This window comes from Felis catus, chromosome A1 (genome assembly GCF_018350175.1).
Source record: "Felis catus isolate Fca126 chromosome A1, F.catus_Fca126_mat1.0, whole genome shotgun sequence".
Taxonomy (NCBI): domain Eukaryota; kingdom Metazoa; phylum Chordata; class Mammalia; order Carnivora; family Felidae; genus Felis; species Felis catus.
This window is the reverse complement of record NC_058368.1, coordinates 218,139,246-218,152,344: the sequence shown is the minus strand read 5'-3', so window position 1 is coordinate 218,152,344 and position 13,099 is coordinate 218,139,246. Positions and strand designations below refer to the sequence as shown.

At 34.9% G+C, this 13,099-nt stretch overlaps 1 long non-coding RNA gene across 2 annotated transcripts in view; it reads left to right on the top strand.

The window, feature by feature from the left end:
* The window catches only part of LOC123380395, an 89,206-nt gene that overhangs the window by 51,332 nt on the left and 24,775 nt on the right, over positions 1-13,099 (top strand). The window contains exon 3 of one of the 2 annotated variants that reach the window (XR_006586094.1): positions 4,034-5,292. The exons of the other annotated variant lie outside the window; for it this stretch is intronic. This is a non-coding gene — a long non-coding RNA (uncharacterized LOC123380395). Of the gene's footprint in view, positions 1-4,033; positions 5,293-13,099 lie in introns of those variants that run through there. 2 annotated transcript variants of the gene reach the window in all.

Here is a 13,099-nt window from a genome sequence, read left to right as displayed (position 1 = left end):
ATTTGATATTTTTCATTTATTTGTGTTATATCATTTCTAAAAATCATGTTTTGTATCACTGAAATATAGAAATGCATTGATTGTATCAATGGCCTTGCAAACAGTAAACTTTTGGATCCACTTAAATTGGATGACACTTACTTGAGGTCTCTATGGTTTTTATAGACTAGATCATACCATCACCCATAACAATTCCTTTTTAAATTTCTTTTTTATAAGTTTATTTTTGAGAGAGAGAGAGAGAGAGAGAGAGAGAGAGAGAGAGAGAGAGAGAGAGAGAGCGCGCACCCGTGAACAAGGTAGGGGCAGAAAGAGAGAGAGAAGGAAAGAGAGAATCCAGAGCAGGCTCTGTGCTGTCAGCACAGTTTCACGAACTGTGAGATCATGACCTGAGCTGAAATCAGGAATTGGACACTTAACCTCTTGAGCCATCCGGGCGCCCATCCTTTTAAAATTTCTTATACCTTTTTTTTCTTCTTATTCACCTATTGCACTGGCTAAAGTCACTGGTGCAATGGTGAATAATGCCAGTCTCAGAGGAAGATCTTCCTGGCTGTTTTGTAAAGTATAAATTAATTCAGTTTACTTTTCTGTTTCAAACACCCTAAAGTTTTCCCATAAAAATTAAAATAAAATTTGAATGGTCATGGAACTCTGGCTACCTCTAGCCTTTTTTTCTGTATGTTTCCCTCGATTATCTCACTTTAATTGTATTTGATTATTTGCTGTTTACTTTCATTTATTTTACAAAGATGCACATAATCCTCTTGGTGGGAAGTACACATTTAACGGTTTCCTCTAGCTTGCCATATTTGTTCACATCTAGAAATCTAACAGTTGATTTTTCCCAGTATTTTAATTTTGAAATAGTTTGTTTTACAGAAACAGTTGCAAAAGTAGAACAAAGAGTTCATGTGTACCCAAGGAAAATATATTATATAACCACAAGACATTGCCAGCACTCAGAGAATTTATGTTAGTGTACTGTTTTTTTAAATGTTTATTTATTTATTTTGAAAGGGGGGGAGAGAGAGAGAGAGAGAGCGAGCACAAGAGCAAGCAGGGAGGGGCAGAAAGAGAGGGAGAGAGAGAATCCCAAGCAGCTCCTGTGCTGTCAGTGCAGAGCCCGATGTGGGGCTCGATCCCACAAACTGTGAGATCATGACCTGAGCCCAAATCAAGGGTCAGACACTTAACTGACAGAGCCACCCAGTTGTCCCTGTTAGTGTACTTGTTAACTGGGCTGCATAACTTAACTTGGATTTTGGCAGATTTTACATGTACTGTCTTGGGGAGTGGGAAGGATTTGGCCAGCGAATAACTGTGATGTTTTATCACATGAGTAAAATATGTTTCAATAACTGTCACCTCAGTCAGGATACAGAATGTTCCATCACCACAAAGAAATCCCCCCTGCTAAGCCCTTGTCAAACCTTTCCACCAATCCTAAACCCTGGTACCTGCTTATCTATGACCGCCATTGTAATTTTCTTCTGTCTTTGAGAATGTTACCTGAATCTAATTATTTACTATGTAACTCTCTGGGATTGAATTTTTCTTCACTCAGCAAGATGCCCTTGAAATCCATTTAACATTTATGTATCTATCAATTGTTTGTTTCTTTTTGTTCCTGAGTAGTAGTTCCTTGTCTGTTTATCCATTCACTGTTAAAGGACATTTGGGTTGTTTCCAAATTCCATGTTTTTGGCTATTATATGTGCAGCTGCATGAAATTAATATTCTCCCAGTATTGTTACTTGTTTCTCAGTCTCACTTCATTCAGGTCTGTAATAAAATGAGATATAATATTCTATTTCCTATATACACTGTTTTCTAACTCCCAGATTGTAATGTAAGTCCCATATCAGAAAGGACTTTATTCATCTCTCACATCCTGATTCCTAGAAGAATTCTTGATATAAATTATTCTTATTAATGTTTGTTAAGTGTTAAATGTTTTTATAAAACTACTTATTATTTCTTATTTTATATAGCTCATCAATAATTCCATATACTCCATCATTAGTCTCCATTTCCCACTGAGCCCTTGATCTTGGTATCACTATTTAAAATCAGAATGTTTGCTCTATATTATACAGATATCAAGACTTATCCTAATTTTTCCTTCATACGCAGAGACTACGTCTTGTGAATATCTGCTATAATTCTAAACTTCCGTTCCTAAATAAACATCATCAATGCATTTTGAGGGGTGACACTTGTGTTCAGCTCCTCAACTATATAATGCCACTTTGGTGAAATATTTTTTACCTGTTAAAATGTTAGGTTACCATTATGTAACCTGCTGTTTTTATTTTCATTATTTTGTAGAGAGTTGTGAGTAAATAATAGTATCAATACAGACATTTAGAGAGTATTCATGGAAAAATAAAATCATTTACTTATAAAGCACATTCATAAGACTATAGCCTTAATTATTTTATAGAAGACAGGCAATAAATGATAGAAGATATTTTAGGTGTGAATAAAATTTCATTCTGAAATACCTGTTGCTAATTTTAGTTCAACAATGGACATGCTAATTGTGAGAAAATACCATAAACATGTGACATGATTCTAATGTCTCAGTTTCCCCATTTTCTGTGTGAGAATATAAACAGAATGTTTGGGGTCGGTAAACTCATTAGGATAGAGCACGGTGCTAATAATTAATAGGATTTACTTTCTTTAGCCATTTAAAGACCATTGAGAATCTGATGTAGATAGGCGAAACTGCATGCAAGCAAGACCATGTGTAAACATTTTTACCTTAAGTAATATATAATCTGAATAACTGAAACTTACCAGAAACATACATGTATACACACACAACCCCCTACCCCACTATACAGTGGAGTATGGCTGCCAAATCTAAGACAATGGATGTATAAACTACCTCTCATTATTTCCTAAGCTGTGCTTTCTTATGATTAATTTACAAACATTTTTGAACTTCTACCTTCATGTTCTGTAAGTACCTTGAGGTCTACAAATTGAAATAATTGTACATTTTAAGTATTTAATAGTCAAATGTAAGTTTTTGTAACAGTTTTTCATTATAGAAGACATCTCTCCCTTTACTACATCTAAAAACATAAAGTTTAACTTCCATTAAGATTATTCCACTAGGCAACTTTGTACCTCCAGTTCATTAACTTATTATTTTAAAATTTTATTTGTTCACTCAATAAGCATTTATTGAGCAGTTTTTACAAGCTAAAAGTTATGTTTGTTGTATAGAGTTGAAAACAGTACAGATAATTCCTAAAAACTTATATGTACACACACAGATACACACACACAATGAAAAGCCATCAAAAGAGAATGAGAAGAAAGTTCTAGTGCAGGAGAACAATGTTGAGATAATATAAACATGAAAACTGATATGCCCATTGAATTTATCAGTGTGAAAGGGACTTCAGGGATGAAATTTAGGTTCAGTAGTTTATTATGATACATCGTTAAGAGTTGTGAAAGAGAAATTGTGAGTATAGAACTTTAGAAGAAAGAAATAGGCTAGTAGCAAAATAGGTATGTGACAAAAAGATACTTTGTTATTGCTTTGTGTGTGTGTGTGTGTGTGTTTTGTTTTGTTTTTTATTTTAATGGGAAAGACTAGCATCCACTTCAATATGTGGTTGTAGTTGAACTGTGAAGGCAAGATGTTGAAATACATTTCACAGAGGATAATAGATATGCCTGACTCGGTAACATATGCTCATTCTACTGAAAGTCATAGTTGCTTATTTAATCAGTGCACTGAGAAAAACCATACAAAATTATTACTTTCTTCTGTCAGAAGTTTTCCTTCAATTCTTAATTCTACTTTCATTTACTTGATACCATAATAGAATTTTCTCAGTGTAGGAAATGCTAGATTATTGTAAGCAGAAATAATCCACATTAAACTTCATATTTTGTAATGAATTATAGCCCTGCTTTTCTGTGTATGAAATGCAACATGATGAAAATATAGAGTTCACTAATGTTAACTTCATTGCTGATTGATAATTGACAACCATGTATATTATAGTCTAAATGTTGAGAACTCTGAAAGAGAATAAAAAGTCCTAAAGAAGAAATGTTAGATGTAGAGTGGTGAAGGCATCGAAGGAAAATGGAATATAAGAGTGTAAAGCAAAGGAACATTATTCTTGGAAACCAGCAAAATAAGACATGTTATGAAGGTAAATAACTCTAAGATCATAGAAGTAAAACAAGAATACAGTTCTTAAAACCTGATTTTTGTCCTATACTTAAATTATATTATTTAATGGAACTAAATCTTTATAATTGATTGTACTGTTTCAATACCTATTCTCAATGATGAAGCCCTTTATCTCTCCCTCAGCCTAAATGTACTTTATTACTTTATTTGACAAATTTACTAAGAGTCTAACATGTCCACAACTCTGAAAAGTACTATAGATAAAAAAAGATGCCCCCTTTTGTGAGGAGATCCAATAGTTAGGGGAAAAATGCATAGAAACTGATAAGCTGCAATAAAATTTGCTAAATGTAATTACAGAGGTTACAAAATGTGCTACAAAATGGGAACAGAGAGAACTGAGCAATTATACACCTAGGAAATAGGGGAACACTTTATTGAGAAGGTAATATGTAGATGTTCCCCAAGTAATCAGTAAGAGAATCTTCACAGCCATTAAGAATGAGTAAGATAGATTTCAATGGAGAACTGGGCAAGAAGCTGCAAGGACAGTGTTATCTTCTCACATGCAATTGTAAAGTTCTCATCAGAGAAATTGGCATGCCACCTGATGAACTAGAATATGGTAAATAGGAATCCTGTGCTCAGAGAGCCCATATGTCTGTGTTCTGATGTAGAGTACCTCTTCTAATTCCTACCTTCTTTTTGTGGGTATCTTCTATTATGTATCAATATTGTCACTAATGTGTGTCCTTTTGAGGCTATTTTAGCCAAAATGTTATAACTAGTCTTAATAAAAAGACTGTAAAGTCTCCATATGTCATTCTTAGGAGTCTTACTGGTTAAGAGAAAGGTATAAATTGAGCCCAACAATGAATCTAAACTGTATTTCTATTTGACATGGATAGCTTTACAATGCCATTAATTAATTAATTTTATTCCTTTTTTTTTTTTTTAGTCTCTCCTTTTTTTTAGTCACTCTTTAATTTTCCGGTATAGTTAACACGTAGTGTTATATCAGTTTTAGGTGTACAATATAGTGATTCAATAATTCTATACATTAATCAGTGATCAGTACATAATTCAAAACATTTTTAATGTTTATATATTTTTGAGGGAGAGAGAGAGTGTGAGCAAGGGAGGGGCAGACAGAGAGGGAGACAAAGAATCTGAAACAGGCTCTAGGCTCTGAGCTGTCAGCACAGAGCCTGATGTGGGGCTCCAACCCATGAACTGTGAAATCATGACCTGAGCCGAAGTCGGACGTTTACCTGACTGAGCCAGGCTCCCCAACATAGTTTTTTGAAGTGTTCTGTCTCCCAATGTATTATGTTGAGTCTGTGGATGAAGAAATCAACGAAACTGACTTGGCCCCTATCTTACAAGATTTATATTTGGGAGCTGGTAGGGAGGTGTGCATTAAATCAACCTTGAAAATATTATTGATTTAAAATTGTGTTGAGTACTACAAAGGAGATGCACATGTTATTTTAGGAAAAAAGTGAAGCTAAGCTTTCTAAATAGGGAATAATTCCCAGAAAAAGATAAAGACAGATATTATCATAAGAGAATATGGTTCCTCCTGCAGCTGCTGTTATTAATATTTAGTTCAAATTATCAGAGCATTTTATCTTCCATATGCCTGATCACTATTCAGTTTGGCTGCATTTAGTCATCAATTTAGCACTTTAGAAATTAACTAGGTCTTGGTTTCAGAGTCAATACTACTCCTTCCTCTTGCCTGACATCTAGTGGGAGAAAGAATCAGTGGGAGAATCACCAGGGGAAAATAAGTGAAGACAAATCCCTAAAGGGAAAGAGCAAAGAAGATACTTTTCTGGATCACTGTATTTTATAGAATGAGTAAGACTGTACACGTTTATTATGATAGTATGCTTCTCTGTGCTTTCACTGTGTATTCTACTGCGATTTTAATATATTGCCCTACAAATTTCCCTAGTAATTAGCTGACAGTATCCTCCCCTGATGTTGCATCATTGGCTGAAAAGTAGCTTTCTCCTCATTATGGCTTTCTTCTCACTAATCCTGAAATACTACATGCATTTATAATTTAACATGACCTCAAATTAGCTTATTCAAGCTCTTCCTGGAATATGAGGGCACTATTTAATGGCGTTTAATTTTTCTGTCAAATCTAACTTTCAGACTCACAGAGATGAGGATAAATCAGCATATGGATTTCAAGGTTAAGAAATTGACTCAAATATCATACAAAATAATATGCCTTTAAAAGATTTTTTTAATGTTTATTTTTGAAGGAGAAAAAAGATAGTGAGCAGGGGAGGAGCAGGTAGAGAGGGAGACACAGAATCAGAAACAGGCTCCAGGCTCTGAGCTGTCAGCACAGAGCCTGATGTGGGACTTGAACTCACAAATTGTGAGATCATGACCTGATCCGAAGTCAGATACTCAACCAACTGAGCCATCCATGTGCCCCAATATACCTTTTATGTAAGAATTTAATCAATGTATCTTTGTAAAGTGTAGAAGTACACACAAATGGCCTTAAATAGCATGTCAAAAGATACTTAATTGAGGTACGTTTTACTTCTAGGAGAGTAGAAGTAGCTACTGACATTCATAGTTTCATTACCAGTAGCTCTACCCTGAGATAAGAGGAAAAACATGTATTTACAATCACTGTATCATTTTTAGGTCTATCGTGTGTGTGTGTGTGTGTGTGTGTGTGTGTGTGTGTACAGTATGTCACTGTACCTTTGTTTTCAAGTTGGTTTTCAAGTTTCTTTTTGTAAACAACTAATTCTATAGGGAATTTTTAATTGCCCACAAATAATGAGATAAAAACAGAACTTTCAAATAACTTCAGTTATGAATGCATTAGTCTCTTCCACAGGCAGGCTCACACTGATTAGTAAAATAGAAAGTATGAATATCTTGATATTTCCCGTGGGGAAGTTTAAAAGTAACTTTTCATCATCTTTAATCTCCGTATATTCATTTTCATATTCTATTTTTTTCTGACTTTGCTTTTAAACTCCAGTGTCTTTAGGAAATCCCATTATTTCACTTTGCTTTATGGTTGAAGTTATGGCCTTATGTTTTTCGCTGCTCTTTTGTTGTTTTGTGAACAAGGAACTGTTCTCAATGGCAGTGTGTAATAATCACAAGAAAATTATAGTCACAAACATATAAAAGGATAATTGGTCAAGTAGGTTATATTGGGTTAAGAGATTCTCTAAAATTGGCAATTTTCTTTAAGTTATAAAGAAAGTGTTTTCAAAAACTGGTGAGGCATTTGCAAGGAAAAATGTACAGCAATGAAACAGGTATAATAAAAAAGAAGAAATGAAAAACTCTAGATAGGTGAAGGTTACCAGAAATGAATTTAATTGAATGCCAAATACAACCATAGATTATATTTTTAGGATAAATAATCAAATGTATAATGAAAATAATATAAAAACTCACATAATTTTAATATTGTAGATAGCTAATATACTCGCCAAAATTTGATTACCCCAATAGGGAATAATAAGGGCTAATTGTCATCAACATGGAAGAAACTAGCAAATTATGTAAAAATGCCTGTGAATCTGTATAGTACTTGGGGGAAAAAGAAAATGTGTGAGCCTCTAGAAAATAAAGTATACTTTAAAAAATACCCTTTAACTTGAAAAACTTAGATGTTGAAAGAAATGAACTGAAAGCAGAAATACATGAGTCCTTTTGAAACCTAGAGGCTTATGGTAATTCTCTAAAAATAATTTTAGTCATGTAGTACTTAAGAAAAATAATCCTCCATTTGAATACAAAAAGTACTTTGAGGAACACAATACCTTCTATTTGGCCTGAAAGCATAGATCTGTAGTATATTAGAAGTTGAGAAAGCTTTTGAACATATAATGTCACTTTTACAGCATGTACTAAATTGATACAAATTCCCTGAAAATATAATATATTAAATCAACAGATTTATTGTATACTTGTCATATAAAGCCATGCCTACCTGTGTATAATATGATCCAGGCCCCATGTGAAGCCATGTAGACATCTTTTGGAATGTTATGTCATTGTAAAAAGGGCCAAGTTCTCGTGAAATGAGAAAACATGTGACCTGGCTTTCACTGGTCTGACACTTAGCAAGAAAACCACAAACCATACTCGTGGACTTGAGCTTCTTAGGCATTATTTGTGGAGTCTGTAAACAGGAACATGCTCAAATGAAGATGAAGAGGAATGCTAGAAAGTTCTTGAAGGTACAGATTGTTACAGATTTGTTGCTGTATTACCTCCGAGCTGTTTCCTCTGACATCTTCCTAGAAGTGCCACTGGATCAAGCTAGATACATACAAAGTGACAGGATGTGGGTTTCACAGGAATTACTCTGGTCAATATGTTTCATGCTCTTATCTAAGCTGATTAAATATGATTGCATACTCCGATTATTTATAATAACTCTGATATCTATCCAGACATGGAAAATCACTAAAAATCTTCAACTTTTATTTTTTTTTTTAATTTTTAAATTTTTTTTAGAAGTTTGTGTTATTTTTGAGAGAGAGAGGAGAGAGAGAGCACATCTCATAGTATCATCTCGGCATGTCCTAATACAACTAGTGTCAAATTCAGCCTTTAGTATGAAAACATTGTAGGTTAATTAACATTTCACACGTGTGTGAGTATGAGAGGGAACTTGGGTACAGAAAAGCTGAAGGAAGTCAAGTTTCTGAGAAGCAAGTAGTGAAGAATGTTGGTGATAGGTGATTTATGCTGTGTGTGTGCTTGTGAAGGTCTGTGTGTGTGGGGGGGAGCAAGTTGCAGAGCATTCTTAGCCTAACCGTCAGTGCAGGAGAATTGTATAAATACCATCGAAAAAATATGTGAATATTGGATAGTTTCATCTCTTCTGTAGGGACAATGTGAAATCCCTATGGTAAAAATAGAAGATAATGCAACATTGTTTTTGGAGGGGGCACTTCCCTAGTTTATTTCACTTCTGTAAAAGTGTAAGAACTGTTTATGATTGATTGATTCAAAATTAGATATCCTAATAACAGGTCAGGTAATGTATGCTGAAGTCACTAATTGGTCATGCTCAAGGCTTAGTATGCTCAAGCCTTCTGTTCCCATCAAAAACTTCCAGTCACTGTGCTTATTTCTCATCTTCCGTTGGCACCGCTAGGCCAACATTTAATAATTAAACTACAGTGTCAACTTTCCCTGGATCTCCTGCCAGGCTACTTTTCATTTTTCTGCAGTGGTCAGCAAAATATGATTGGCCTTACTACATATTTATTACGGATAAGCTTTTCTTATCTATAGTCTTTTCTTATGTTCCCCATAGTATCAATTCTAAATGTGTTGTATGTTTCTGTATATCAGTAAAAGAAACTTTACTTATGGTACTGAGAATTTTTAGGTTATTGAGGATTTTCCTTCAGCTCTTCTCTGTTAACTGAAAAATACCTGTATTTTGTGCCTATATTAAGTCACTCTTACTTTCACTCACATTCTTTTCTAGCCGTCATAAATAATTTGTTTGACCAGTTAGTGACTTTATATCTTGTTCTTGACTCATCAAAGTTTAATCTGCAGTGAATCAAACTCTTCCTCACTTGAATGTATTTAACAGGCTTTTATCTATGATGATATTGCTAATTAACATCCCTCCCACTTGCTAATGAACTATATAGTTATGAAACAAGTAGTATTGATTTAAGTCAACCACTTAACACAGACTATTCAGAATGTGTCTTATTGCCTGTCACTATATTTAAGTTGTTGTTTTAAATGTTACTATTATATAGATGAAAATCACCAAAATAGCACTATCATTCATTCATGCATTCAATCAACATTTATTAGCTGTACTGGTAAAAAAAAAGATTGGTCCCTGGCTTTAAATAATTTACATTCAACTGAGATGGTAGAAATTCAACAAGTAGAAAGATAAATTATCTTTCAGCTGATAATAAGCACTATAGATAAACAAAACCTGGCAGGTGAACAGAAGAGTGGATCGTGCTCTTACAAATAGATCAGGAAGGTCCCTCTCTTGTGGCAACCTTTCAGCCAAAATCTGTGGGAAAGGAGAAAGTTCTCCCAAGGGAGGGTCGAGACAACATGTCTAAGGCACAAGCAAGATTGGTCTGTTTAAGGAACTTTCAGAGAATCAAACATGTTAAGGGGATAGCGTTAGGGGAAGAGGCCAGGTTACATGAGCTCAAAGGAAAAAGAGAACACAAAGAATTTTGGATTCTATTTTGAGTGAGATGAGTACTCATTATAGGTAAAGCACAAGAGATCCCTAGTCTGACATATTATGAAAGGAGCCCTCTGGGTGTTGTGTGGGAAATAAATAAGTAAGGAGAAGGGGCAAAACTCTTTGTTGTACAAAAACTCTTAAGCAAGATGGCCTTAGAAAATTTGCCCTGGTTTCCAATGTGGTTCTCCTCTGCCTGCCTATGAGTTTACTTATTTGATTACTCTCTTTTCTGTTCTCTAAGTGTCAATGCCAGAGTTTTCTCTTCATTGGCTAATCAGAACATTTTCCTTTTTTTCTGGTTTTGTTTCCCTGAGAATACTTCAAACTTTTGTAATGTAAGCCAAAAAGGACCAATGGCATTTTTATTGGTTTACAGGTAGTGAGTCTCTCTCTGTTACATTCATATATACACATGCACATATACACATGGGTATATTTGCATGCACACACATACATTTGGTTGGATTGTGTGTAAGTTCGAGAGATCAGTGGACACCTCTCTCAAGAAGATTCAGTAAGAAAAACCTACTCTAAGGGAGCTCTGCAATGTTGCTTCAAATGTATGAAACAAAGTGCAGGGGCTTGGAAGGAATATTGAAAAAGGAAATATTTAAGGATTTAGAAGCTTTAGTGGATCAAAGAGTTGAACCCATTCCCAGGGCAAGAAGATAAATTACGTAATAAGGTAAGTAATAAGAGTAATAAGCTAAGTTGTCAGGAGATATTTTTATCAGTGCCTTGTCCAGTATATTTACAAATAAAAGATTATATGCAATAGATGCTTTATCTGACAAGGTGTACCCAGTATAACTATTAAAGCCTGGGTGAGGAGACTGGGTAGAGTGTATCAAAAATGGATGATTCCTTCTGAGAACCTTATAATTAATATTAAATAAGTATACACTAGGTTTTGTGTAAACAAGATGGGATGGGTAAAATAGTTACTAGATAATTTAAACATTGCTTAGAGCAGAAAACAAAATCACTATAAAAGAAGAGAGGACTAAAGATATTTTATAGAAGTGTTAGTATAAACATAACCATTAGAAAAATATACAAACCTTCCCTGAAAACAAAAGTACATATTTTTTTAAAGTAGGCTCCACACCTAGCGGGGAGCCCAACACGGAGCTTGAACTCAGAACCCTGAGATCAAGACCCAGATGCTTAATGGACTGAAGCCCCCAGGTGCTCCTAAGGAATAAAGTATCCTTTGAAAAAAAAAAGACACTACAGAGGTGCCTGGGTGGCTCAGTCCATTAAGCATCTGATTTCGGCTCAGGTCATTATCTCCCAGTTTGTGGGTTTGATCCCACGTTGGGCTCTGTGCTGACAGCTCAGAGCCTGGAGCTTGCTTCAGATTCTGTGTCTCTCTCTGCCCTTCCTCTATTGTGCCTTCTCTCTCTCTCTCTCTCTCTCACTCTCTCTCTCTCTTTCTCTCTCAAACATAAATAACCATTAAAAAATTTTTAAAAGCTTTCAGATTGTCAGAAAAACATCTAAAACCCTTCTGTGTGGCAGTAACACATGCGGAAGTAACACGTGTAGAGGTATTTAAAAGGTGAAGACTAAAAAAAAATAGTCAAATATATACCAGGAAAATGCCGATAAACAAAAATAGAGATTGTACTCTTGCTATTTAATGAGTTAGATCAAATATTAATTGAGACAAAGAGGACTTTTAATTTTTTTAATGTTTATTTATTTTTGAGACAGAGAGAGACAGAGCATGCATGGGGGAGGGGCAGAGAGAGAGGGAGACACAGAATCGGAAGCAGGCTCCAGGCTCTGAGCCATCAGCCCAGAGCCCGACGCGGGGCTCGAACTCACAAACTGTGAGATCGTGACCTGAGCTGAAGTCGGATGCTCAACCGATTGAGCCACCCAAGCGCCCCAGAGGACTTTTTTTTTTTTTTAATAGTACAGGCTACATACCTAGCAGTGAAGTTCATACAGAGAGCATTAATAAATATTTGTCTAAAATTCAGAACATTGCCAATTGTCATAAATCTGAAACTATGGAAGATACAACCAGAAAAAGTTAACAGTAGCAATAGGCATCTTCCAGGGGTGGAGTAGACCTATAGCACATAACCATAATAGTTAAAGGAGATATTATATGTAACTATGGAGCTTGGGCTCTGTGATGGTTAATATTACCTGTCAACTTGGGTGGGCTGTGGTACCCAAACAGTTGGTCAAACATTACTCTAGGTGTTTAAATTAATATTTAAATTGGTGGATTTTGAGTAAAGTACATTGTTCTCTGTCAGTGTGCCTCATCTAATCAGTTAAGGGCTTAATAAAATAAAATGTCTGAACTGGCCCTGAATAAGAGAAGATTCTGTAGCAGATAGATTTTAGATTTGAATTGGAACATCAGTTGTTCTAGGTTGCCAGTTTTCTGGGCCATACAGCAGATTTTGTATGTGCCAGCTTCTGTAATTGTTAGCTAGTTCCTTATAATAAATAGATTTCTATATATATATATACACATCCCATTTGTTCTGTTTCTCTGAAGAACCCTAATATTGACCTCAATAAAAGATACTACTCCTTTTTAAGGATCTGCAGAATACTCACACACACACACACACACACACACACACACACACACACACACAAAGAAAACAAAGAAAACTGGTTATCCTTTAGTCCACAAATTTAATCCATGATTATAAAGT